General features: G+C 42.3%; 1 protein-coding gene across 1 annotated transcript in view; it reads left to right on the forward strand.

The window, feature by feature from the left end:
• RAB7A (RAB7A, member RAS oncogene family) overlaps positions 1-12,756 on the forward strand; it is a 95,633-nt gene that overhangs the window by 18,711 nt on the left and 64,166 nt on the right. The gene's annotated exons all lie outside the window — the stretch shown is intronic.

Raw genomic sequence — 12,756 nt, forward strand, 5'->3', positions numbered from 1 at the left:
TGAATGAGTTTGAACAGGGTCTGTAAATCAGACTGGTCTGCTGATAGTTAAACTAAAAGGCTGCGGACCAAATCTGAGTTTCCCTGGTATAGCCCTTCAGGTTTTGTCACATGGAAAGGCCTGTGTACTTTTTTTTAGTTCAGCCTTGCATGAATACTTTTAATATTTCCCTCAGTATTTCATTCATTTAACAAATAAGATAGAGAGAAAGATGAATACAGATGGTGGTAAGGGCAGTGGAGAAAAGTGAAATAGGGTTAAATGAAAGGGTTTATGGCAGCGTGATCTTTTATGTAGGATAGTGGGGAAGATAGCTTTTGGGTGAAGGAGGGAATTGGACTATATCCTGAGGGCACAGGCGTGCCTAGCATATTCAAAGAATAGTGAAAAGTGGGTAAGGGGCAGAGGCATGGGATGATTATTATTTTTAATTCTGTTTGTTTTCAGGGGTATTCATCAGGAATGAACAATTTAAAAATATGTCTTCAGGGCAGTTTACTCTTGGGCAAGTGCGTTTCCCACTCTGGGCATGAGTTTACATGTTTATAAAAAAATAAAAGGACTTAGACTAGATTACTAACTTTCTCATTGTATACAGAGCTGTAAGGTTCCTTGGAAGTTATGTCTTTGGTGGTAAAGGAAGGGGATTAGATTACTCTTGCCACCCCAAGAAGAGCTCTGCTTAATCTGTTTTTTTGTATGATTGTACATAAGAGTTCATTTGAAATGTGTTCTGTGGTTTCAAAGAAACTTAAAGCCCCTGGGCCAGAGCTCTAAGGAACCTGCTAGTTCTAAGCGTGCCTCAGCATTTGGTTGGAGACACTTAAGTAGGAAATAAACTAGAATTTGATTTTGGCCTTGAAGTGTTGTATACAAGGAATCTTAGACCCAAAGCTCATTTACTTTGTTAATGTGGAAATTAAGATCCTTATTTTCCCTTCAAATTGTACCTCCAAAAAAAAAAGCCAGACTGCATCATCATCAACTGACCTACCTCTGAAAGTGTCTTGATAGCTGCTGCACACTGAGGTTGGTGAGCAGCAACAGGGCCAGGGAGGGCTCTATTCTAAAGCAATTGTGTTGAACCAGGAGGAGTAAAATTAAGTAAATCATGTATTAGTTCTTCCTAGTGCACAAGCCTGACATAACTAACTGGTCAGGAATTTTAGTCCCTTTTCCTTTTTAGCAGAGTAGCCAGGAGTTGCCTTCTCGAGTCACTGCCTAGCAGTGACATCCCTAAACTTTGTCTGAGGCCAGCCTGCATTGGTGATCTCATGAGGCAGGTAGGTCTTTATTTTGCCCACGATCTTGCAGGCATAGGTTAAGAATGGTTTTTGAAACTTGAGGCCCCTTAAACCTGCCCTGTAGTAACATAACTTTTAAAATAGAAGGAAGGTATTGTGAAACTTTGGACATCCTGGTCTTCAGCACTTCCTCCTCATGCTAAAGAACATGGCGTCTGCTTGACCAGAAGCCTTCAGTGCGTGAGCTGCTAGGCCCTCCTCACCTTTACCCCAGCGTTCGTAGAGGTGCTCTCTCTAGTGCTGAGCCTTGGCCCCAAGCATTAGGGGGGCTACAGGTCTGCCTCACTAACACTTCCTGCAGTTCAGAGAACTAGTCTCTGGTTTGTGGATAGTCAGGTGGACGCTGACGAAAAGGTCAGCTGCTACCTAACAGACTTCTGATTATTAAACGAAGCTAGTGGGTGAAGGTGAGGCAATTTATCCAGCAGCCATAACAGAAGAGACATTGAAATAAAAGGTGGATAGTTTTTTTTCCCCTTAAAATATTTTGTTTTGAAATAATTTCATACTTAGAGGACTGTTGGAAAAATAATACAAAACTCACACTGAGAAAAAAAAATAACCCTTCTGGCCCAGCCAGATACCCAGATCCAAAGGTGGATAGCTTTTTGCTAGCCTGAGCAACAGGAAAAGTCTATGTTACCTGACTTAGAACCGTGAGTCTAGCATTTACCTTGAAATCTTTTCTAGTCTAAATCTTTGGAGGGGGAACTAGGCAAAATCCTGTCATTCCTTATTGCCAGTCCCATTATTACTTCAGGTAAGGTGTGTACTTACATAAAGCTTTTCCTTTTTCAGTGCCTCTTTACTTATTAGGGTATGGAATCCTACCTACAACCCTGGGAGGTACGCAGGAAGTTTCTCTTACAGTTGAGGAAGGAAATTGAGGCACAGATATAAGAATTTGCTTATAAGGTTAATAAGCAGCTGTGGCAGTTTGATATTTATGAATTACAAAAAGAGATACAGATTGTAAACTGGTCTGTTCCTCTGGGTGTGATACCTTTTGATTGTATTAGATTCAGCTAAGATACCTTTGATTAAATTATGTTACCATCAGGGCTTTTATTTGACCAAGTTATTAGGGTGTGCAGGGTTGTATCCTGATCCCTTGATGGGCTATATAGATGGTCAGTCAGTCAAGAATACAGAAGTGTATACACAGAAGATGCACAGAGGATCCTATGGTCCCCGGACAGAGAAACAAGCCTGATAGTTTACAGCTGACCATATGAAAAGAAGAGAGCAGCTGAACCTGGAAAGAAATAGCCCCTGGGAAGAGAGGGAAGCCTTATGCCCGCCTACTGCTGAGATTAGAAGAAGCTGGACACAGAGCCTTAAGAGGAAGAAGGAAGGCTGAACCCTCACAGACATCACCCACCATCTTGCTCCAACACATGGCCAACAGATTTTGGATGAGAAAGTACCTGCTATGGTAACTTGAGTTGGACTTTTTCAGGCCTTGTGACTAAAAGCTTCTACCCCAAATAAATACCCTTTATAAAAGCCAGCAGATTTCTGGCACTTTTCATTAGCACTCCTTTTGGCTAATACAGAGAATCCAGGAGTCAAACTTTTCCACCCCCCAAATCTATTACAAAAAGTATAGTAAGTAAATACAGTGATTACTGAGATACCTAACCTATTTCTCCTCTGTTTTTTTTTTTTAAACATTTATTTTGAAATAATTTCAAGCATAGAGGATAGTTGCAAACATAATGCAAACCCCATACAGAAGATATTAAACATAGAACTGCCCTAGATATCCAGATCTACCAATTTTTAATATTTTGCCACCCTTTGCCACATCCCTCTTCTTTCTTTTCCTTTTTATTTTCTCCCTCCCCCCCCCCTTTTCTAAACATTTGAGAGCAGGATGCAGACATCTTACTCCTTGAACACATAATACTTACATGTGCGGGTCCTACAGACAAGAATATTCACTTATGTCCTCACCTTAAGTGTAGTTGTCAATTTCAAGAAATTTAACATTGATAAAAAGTTTACAGTCTGTGTTCTATTTTATATCTCAATGATGTCCCCTTTGAGCCTGTTTTCCATCATTTTTAGATCCCACCCAGTATCACGTATTGCATTCCATTTCTCTTTCTTTTCTAATTGTGGAAACATATATATGACAGAAATCTTCCCATACAAACCACTCCTTAAAATACCATGCAGTGGGGATTAATCACATTCATAATCTTGCGGTACCCTCACCACCATCAAGTACTAGTACCTTTCCCTTCACCCCAAACAGAAACCATGCATATTTTCTTTGATACCACCTTAACTTCAATAGCACACATAAACTATGTTCCTATGCCACTCTATCCCCTCACCTATATGTAGTTCTTGTCACATATTACATATTTATACATTGAGTCCAAAAACATTTTTTATCATTACCTTTTATGAATTTGCTTTTTAGATCCTGTAGGAAGTAAAAAGTGGAATTACAAATCAGAAATACAATAGACTGGCAGTAACCGAATCATTATCTTTATCAGAGATCTTTATTTCTTCATGTGGCTTCAAGTGCTTATTGTCTTTTTCTGCAGCAGGGCTGGTCTAGTGATAATGAAGTCCTTCAGCTTTCATCTCAGAATGTCTTAGTCCCTGCATTTTTGAAGACAGTTTTGCTGGATATACAGTTCTTGGTTGGTAATTTTTTTGCTTTCAGCACTTTAAATATGTTTTCCCACTGCCTTCTTGCCCCCGTGGTTTCTGATGAAAAATCAGCATTTAATCTTACTGCGGTTCCCTTGTACATGACACATTGCTTCTCACTTGTGGCTTTCAGAATTCTCTTTGTCATTGGCATTTGACAGTTTGATTGTAACATAGCACAGTGTGGGTCCATTTGAGTGTCTTTTGTTTAAGGTTCGTTGAGCATATTGGATGTGTATATTGATGTCTTTGTTAAAATTGGGAAGTTTGCAGCCATTATTTCTTTGAACGTTCTCTCTACCCCTTTCTTCTTTTGGGACCCGCATACTATGTATTTTGTATACTTGATGGTGTCCCACATGTTCTTCAGGCACTGTTTATTTTTTTTTTTTTCATTCTTTGCTCTTTCTACTCCTCAGACTCGATGGTTTTAATTGTCTTGTCTCCACGTTCACTGAACCTTTCTTCTGCTGTTGAGCCCCTTTAGGGAATTTTTTTTTATCTGATTTTTTTTAAGATTTATTTATTTCTCTTCCCTTCCCTCCCCCCAACCCCCACCCCGGTTGTTTGTTCTCTGTGTCTGTTTGCTGCGTCGTCTTTGTCCGCTTCTGTTGTTGTCAGCAGCATGGGAATCTGTGTTTCTTTTTTTTTGTTGCGTCATCTTGTTGTGTCAGCTCTCCATGTGTGTGGCGCCATTCCTGGGCAGGCTGCCCTTTCTTTCGCGCTGGGCTGCTCTCCTTATGGGGTGCACCCTTGAGGACACCTCTGCATGGCACGGCACTCCTTGTGCACATCAGCATTGCGCATGGGCCAGCTCCACATGGGTCAAGGAGGCCCGGGGTTTGAACCGCGGACCTCCCATGTGGTAGGCGGACGCCCTAACCACTGGGCCAAATCTGCTTCCTGGGAATTTTTAATTTCTATTGCTTTGATCTTCCACTTTTTTGGTTTCCTTTTCATAATTCCCATCTCTCCATTGATACTCTCTTTTTTCTTTAAGCATAATTGGACCATTTTTTAAAAGTCTTTGAAACGTCCATGGCCTGATCATTGATGATTTCTAATGCTTTAACTTCTTTGCCTAGGTCATCACTTCCTGTTTCTCTGTGTGTTTCCCAAAAGGGAAATTCCTAGGGCCACACATACATGCCGAACACAGGACAGGTGTGCACAAAGGAGGTGTTTTCTTTTCACTAACTAGATATAAGCTTAAGGAACATGAAGCTGGATGTTTTGAAATTTTACTGTTATTGCTGAAATGTAGACTCTTGAGGCATCTGTTCCTTAAGCTTATATCTAGCTAGTGATGTAACAGAATTTCCCTTCAATGCCAGAAGCTAACCAAAAAATAAACAAACAAATAAACAGGGAAGAAAAGAAAACACCTCTTTCCCAGTCTTTGCAGATTGACCTGATGCTGTGCTCTCCTTCAGAGCTTATCCTTATCCATACAATGAGTTTAGAGACCCAAGTTCCTGATCTTTTCTGCACACCTGTCCTGTGTCCTGCCAGTTCTTACTGGTTGTTAGGGCTTCAGTTGGGGAACAGCCCTGAAACATCTCCCTCTAAAATATGGTCAGAGCCGTCTACCCCACTTTTTAATTCCAGCCTTTGTTTTTTCTTAGGAGACCATGTCCATTTGAGGATTTAACATGGATAGCCTCTAGGAGGAAGCTTTTCCCAAGTCCTCGCCCAGGCACCTAACTGCCTCCACCCTCTTATTTTGTGTTGAGCCTTTCTTTTGATTATGAAAGTATTAAGTGCTCAGTATTTTAAAAATTCAGAGATGGCAAATAATGTTTAGGAAAACAAAAGTCACAGTCCTCAGTAGTCCCCCCATCCCACCCTTAAGAAGAAGACTTGACTGCATACCTATGACCTAGCACATATCTCACCATATTGCTGTCCATGTATACCGTGTCCCACTACCCTAAGCTCTTCGAAGCAGGGAGAATATCTTAGTCTTGTTTGCATTTGGCCCAGTAACTGTACTTGGGAAATGAATCCGTTCTAAGGTCAGCTGCCTCTGAATAGGCCATAGGTACCAAGGCCTACCTGACTGAATTGATAGGACCTCTGCACTAGCAGTCCTTTATTTAGATTTTCGAGATTCCATGTAATAGTTTCCCTTTTTTTTTTTTTTTTAAAGATTTATTTATTTATTTAATTTCCCCCCCTCCCCTGGTTGTCTGTTCTTGGTGTCTTTTTGCTGCGTCTTGTTTCTTTGTCCGCTTCTGTTGTCGTCAGCGGCACGGGAAGTGTGGGCGGCACCATTCCTGGGCAGGCTGCTCTTTCTTTTCACGCTGGGCGGCTTTCCTCAGGGGCGCACTCCTTGCGCATGGGGCTCCCCCATGCGGGGGACACCCTTGCGTGGCACGGCTCTCCTTGCGCGCATCAGCACTGCGCATGGGCCAGCTCCACACGGGTCAAGGAGGCCCGGGGTTTGAACCGGGGACCTCCCATATGGTAGACGGACGCCCTAACCGCTGGGCCAAAGTCCGTTTCCTGTAATAGTTTCCTATTCAACAACGGGGCACATCTGCTCTAGAGTAATAGCTGTCAGCCTGTAATCCTGTTTTAAAAAAACTAATTTGAGTTTTAGTCAAATTACAAAGACGGGATCTTAGTCAGAACTCAATATATTGAAATGTGATCTGAATTAGACTGTGGCTATTTTAGGTATTACTGAAAGCAATTAGGCATTTATATTTTCATTTATGTCAGTGCCTGCCAACATATGGTATCATCCTTGTCAGCAGACATTTATTGTCCACTTAACTATGCAGAAAGCATGGAGGGCGTGCCTTAGCTTTTTCCCTCCATTCCACAGTTGGCGCCATATCTAAATCCGTGTTTTACCACTTGCCTTATAGTGAGATTTTAAATCTGCTGTTAAAAATAAGCTTAACAGGGAGGCAAATTTGACTCAAGTGATAGAGCTTCTGCCTACTACATGGGAGGTCCAGGGTTCAAACTCAGGGCCTGCTGGCCCACACACAGTGCTGATGTGTTCAAGGAGTGCCGTCCCACGCAGGGTTGTCCCCTGCGTAGGGGAGCCCCACTTGCAAGGAGTATGCCCTGTAAGGAGAGCCGCCCCATGTGAAAAAAGCACAGCCTGCCCAGGAGTGGCGCCATACACACGGGGAGCTGACACAGCAAGATGATGCAACAAAGAGACATGGATTCCTAGTGCCGCTAACAAAGAACACATAGCGAATGGACATAGAGTACAGACAATGGAGGGGGGGAAGGGGAGAGAAATAAATAACAAAAATCTTTTTTTTTTTTTTTTAAGATTTATTTATTTATTTAATTTCCCCCCCTCCCCTGGTTGTCTGTTCTTGGTGTCTATTTGCTGCGTCTTGTTTCTTTGTCCGCTTCTGTTGTCGTCAGCGGCACGGGAAGTGTGGGCGGCGCCATTCCTGGGCAGGCTGCACTTTCTTTTCACGCTGGGCGGCTTTCCTCACGGGCGCACTCCTTGCACGTGGGGCTCCCCCACGCGGGGGACACCCTTGCGTGGCACTGCACTCCTTGCGCGCATCAGCACTGCGCATGGCCAGCTCCACACGGGTCAAGGAGGCCCGGGGCTTGAACCGCGGACCTCCCATATGGTAGACGGACGCCCTAACCACTGGGCCAAAGTCCGTTTCCAACAAAAATCTTTTTTAAAAAGCTTAACCGATGATCAGGTAATTACAATAAAGTAAACTACTTTTGATAACGTTCTGCTAACAAATTTCAAAACCTGGGGAATAAAACACTCTTGGCTAAAAATGATGAGATAGTTTGTTCCAGGCTATAGGTAGGCTTTGCTGCATGAGGATTAGAGGTGAGAAAGTCCAAGTCTGTGAGAAGGGATAACAGGAAACCCTGTGAGTTTTGTTTCTGCTATCTCTTCCCAAAAGAATTAGAAAAACTGCTTAATAAATGTTCCATTCCCTGTAATAATATAAGCTTTAATATTATAGACCACATTATTATATAATCTTTATAACAACACACTAAACTAGCAAACCATTGTATTACTTTTTTACAAAGCCCCCTCAGACCACTTTTTCTTAACATCCTTCAGTCTTAGCTCACATGCACACACACATGCACATATACCAAAAAAGGAGAAGGGAATCTAATAGAGACCTGAAGGATAATTTAAATCCGAATAAGTAGTAGTGAGTGGCTTCTTGTGTTCTAAAAGGGAAAAGGGTTGGGGGACTCCTAGAGCACATTAGAGGTCCTGTTAATTTTAGATTTGTGCATGTGTAATAGAGGGGTCAACTGAAGACTTAGAGATTCCTTCATTGGGAAGTGTAATCTCTTCTAAAATTTGGTGTTGACTTGGGTTTAAAAGGGTGGGTGGCTAAAGTGTGAGAAGCAGCAATGGTAAAAAGGAGCAGGAAGGTCATTCCAGTTGTATCTTTGGCGGAGTCAGGGATAGGAAAGCCAAGAGCATTGGACAGGAAGTGATTTTGACAACAGTAAGAGGTCATGGCCAGAGGAGCTTTTGTTGGGTGTGGGGAGCAGGCACAGAATGTGATGAAGAATCTGGTGCACTACTCATCACCCACATTGACTTGGGTGGGAAAGGTTATGAGAAGGATAGAGGAAGAAGGCTTAGGCAACTCATTTGAAGCCCAGCTCTGTGGGAATGGAAAGATTGTCATCTCTGTGGGACATCTCATATCTCTCATCCATTCTCCCTTTTTGACCTTTGTACTCCTTCCAGGGTCCAGATTATTTTGCTCATGCATAGTGTGTTCTCCATTCAGTTGATGGACCTTTGAGTTGTTTCCCCCTTTTTAGCTATTACAAATAATGATGCTCTGATTCAAGGACATGTGTTTGAGTTCGCTTTTCTTGATATATACTTAGGAATGGAATTGGTGTGTCATATGGTAACTTTATATTTAACTTTTTTAGGAACTCCCAAACTGTTTCCAAAGTGGCTGCACCATTTTACCTTCCCACCAGCAATATATGAAAGTTCTGGTTTTTCTATAGCCTTGTCAACACTTGGTAGATTTTGTTGTTGCTGTTTTTTAAATTATAGCTATTCCAGTAGGTGTGAAGTGGGTTCTCCTTTTCTTTTCTTTTTTTTTAAGATTTATTTTATTTGTTTATTTCTCCCCACCCTCTTGCTGTTTGCACTTGCTGTGTCTGTCTTTTTTTCTTTCTTTGTGAGGCGCTGGGTACTGAACCTGGGACCATTGATGTGAAAGGGAGGCACCTAATAGCTTGAGCCACCTCCTGCGTCTCTTGTTGAGCCATCTTATTGTGTCAGCTTGCTGCGCCTTCCCATCGCATCAGCTTGCTGTCTTCTTAAGGCTGTACCAGGAACTGAATCACGGATCTCCCATGAGGCAGGTGGGAACGCAGTCACTTGAGCCACATCTGCTTCCTTCTCCTTTTCTTTTGACTTGCCATTATTCCAGCTCTTGTTTCAGCCTTCAGACATAGTTTCTGCCACCATTTTACTCTTATCTATGTTGGCATTCAGATTACTGAGTTAAAATTGGAGTGACTCAGCCCATGCCATGGATTGATTGTCCTTTTGGTGTCGGGTAACTGGCAGCTGCTCACTGGGTACAACAAGGATGTTCCTAGGGCCTGCAAAAGTGTGGGGAGGTAGGTGAGGCTAGAAGGGAAAGGTGGGTATGGCAAACAAATAGACCTGTGCTGTAGCGGCCAAGATCAAGCTACTAGAGCTCTCAACTTCAGTAGCTAATAATATATATAGCAAAACAGGCTACAGAGTAGAGAGAGCCTAGAGGTAAGGAAGAAAACAGAGTCAAATAATATGGGTGGGGGGCAGATGTGGCTCAAGCATTGGGCTCCTGTTTACCATACAGGAGGTCCAGGGTTCTATTCCTGGGACCTCCTGGTGAAGGCAGGCTGGCCTGAGCAGAGAGCTGACCTGAGCAGAGTGCTGGGCAGTACACGAGTGCTGGCCTGAGAGGCAAGCTGGCCCAAGTGGAGAACTGGTGCAGTACGATGATGCAACAAAAAGAGACACAGAGAAGAAACAATAAGAGACGCAATAGACCAGGGAGCTAAGGTGGTGCAAGAGACCAGGCACCTCTCTCCCACTCTAGAAGGTGCCGGGATTGGTTCTTGTGGCTGCCTAAGGAGAAAGACAAGCGGACACAGAAGAACATACAGCGAATGGACACAGAGAACAGACAATGGGAGGGGGGGGCAGTAAGTAAATCTTAAAAAAAAAAAAAGAAAGAATGAGGGGAAGCAGATGTGGCTCAAGCGATTGGGCTCTCGCCTACCACATAGGAGGTTCAGTTCCTAGTACCTCCTAAAGAAGACAGCAAGCTGGCATGACGACGGGTGGACACGGCAAGCTGATTCAACAAGATGATGCAACAAGAGACATGAGAAGAAAAACATAATGAGAGACACAACAAAAGTGGGGAGCAGAGGTTCCCGGTGCCTTCTAAAGAGGCCAAGCAGGACAGCAGGCTGGTGCAACAAGACGACGTAACAAGAGACACAAAAGGAAAAACATAATGAGAGACACAACAAAGTGGGGAACAGAGGTGGCTTAAGCGATTGGGCTCCTCCCTCCAAGGTCAGAGGTCCTGGGTTTGGTTCCCAGTGCCTCCTAGAGAGGCAAAGAAGACAACAGACACAGCAAGTGCAGACAATGAGGGGATGGGGAGAGGTAAATAAAATAAATCTTAAAGGAAAAAAATTAATGAGGGGGATGGTGGTGGCTCAAGCAGTTGACCTGAGTTCAGTTCCTGGTGCCTCCTAAAAACAAAAACAAAACAGCATGCAAACAAAGGAAAAAAACAACTAAGGGAGCCAATGTGGCTCTGTAGGTGAGTGTCAGTTTCCCTCACATGAGGACCCGGGTTCAGTTACTGGCCCCAGTACCTCAAACAATAAAAATGAGAAATAATGAGGGGGGACTAGGACTTGCAAATGGAACGGAGAGATGTGGGGAGGGTTAACATGGGCAGGACTGGACCACATGTGGTTGGAGTAAGGGAACATAGAAAATGGTTTCACATCAGGGAGCAGGATGAGAGAGGTCCCCTCGGGAAGGACAGATTTGGATGGGTGGAAAGGTTTTATATGTATTACTTTTTAGGTACTAGCAGAACATATGTGTATCAGCAGATAGTTCTGAAAAGCTGAAACTAGAAACCCAAATTTGGAGTCATCTGAGTAAAGTGAGAACTGAAGCAAAGCAAGCGTGCAGCATCTTCTGTGCCATCCCTCAAATATCTGTAGACAGCAGGCTTCTACCTGTTTTTCGAACAGCTTTCATTTATGTATAATTGTCATGTAATAAACTATACATATTTAAACTGTACATTTTGAGTTTGACATATGTATAGAACTGTGAAACCATCACCACATTCAAGAATAATGAATATATCCATTTCCTTCTGCCCTGCCATCCTTTCCCTCTCCATCCTGGGCAACCTCTGATCTGCTTTCTAGTTTCATTTTCTAGAACCTTACAAAAAAATATAAATGGAATCTTACAGTATGTACTTTTCAGGAGGTGGTGTCTGGTTTTTGACTCAATATCATTTTTAAAATTTTATTTTTATCCCCCCCCCGCCTTGTTCTTTCTGTGCTTGCTGTCTGCTCTCTATCCATTTGCTGTGTGTTCTTCCATGTCTGTTTGTCTTTTTTTTTTTTCCCTTGTCTTTCTCTTTAGGAGACACAGGAATCTCTCCTGGAACTTCTGGTATAGGAGTCACTCAGTTGCTTGAGCCACCTCATCTCCCTGGTCTGCTGCATCTCTCACTGTCTCTCCCTTTGTTGTGTCATCTTGCTATGCCAGCTTTCCACAGCGCAGCTGTCAGCTCTCCGTGGTGCAAGCCAGCTTGCCTTCACCAGGAGGCCCCAGAAATTGGACCTGGGGCCTTCCATATGGTAGAAAGGAGACCATTTGCTTGAACCACATCTGCTTCCTTAACATCATTATTTTGAAAGTCACCCATACTGCATGTTTCAGTAGTTCATTCCTTATTATGGTTGAGTGGTATTCCATTGTAGAGATATGCCATCATTTGTTTATCCATTTTCCTATTGATGGACACTTGGGTTGTTTCCATTTGGGGGCCTTAAAAATAAAGCTGCTGTGAACACTTATGTACATATCTTTGTATGAACTTATGCTTTCATTTATCTTAGGTAAGTCCTTAGGAGGTGAATGGTTGGGACAAGTGGTAGTTATGTATTTACCTTTTTATTTTTTTAGTTAAAATTCACTCTTTAAGCCTATATTATTTTGTGGTTTTTAGTATATTCACAAGATTGTGCAGTCATCACCACTATCTAATTCCAGAACACTTTCGTTACCTCAAAATGTATATTTAAAGTTTTAAAATGTTCTTACCATTTTACATTCCCGCCAGTGTGCAGGAGTTCCAGTTGCTCCATATTCTTGCTGGTGCTTGTTAAAATTTTTTTTTAGCTATTCTAATAGGTGGGTAGTAGTATCTCATTGTGGTTTTAATTTGCATTTCCCTAATGAATGGTGGTGTTGAACATCTTTTCATGTACTTAATGGTCATCTCTCTTTTTCTTTGATGAAAATATCTGTTTAATCTTTTGTACTCTTTTTAAGTGTATTTTCTAATTGAGCCTTGAGGGTTCTTTATATATTCTGATTACAAATTCTTTATCAGATATGTGATTTGCTAATATTTTCACCAGTCTTTGTCTTTTTGTTCTATTAATAGTGTCTTTTGAAGAGCAAAAGTTCCTAATTTTGATGAAGTCACATTTATCAGTTTTTCTCTAAGGATTTTACTTT

This window comes from Dasypus novemcinctus, chromosome 26, assembly GCF_030445035.2.
Source record: "Dasypus novemcinctus isolate mDasNov1 chromosome 26, mDasNov1.1.hap2, whole genome shotgun sequence".
NCBI classification, from domain to species: domain Eukaryota; kingdom Metazoa; phylum Chordata; class Mammalia; order Cingulata; family Dasypodidae; genus Dasypus; species Dasypus novemcinctus.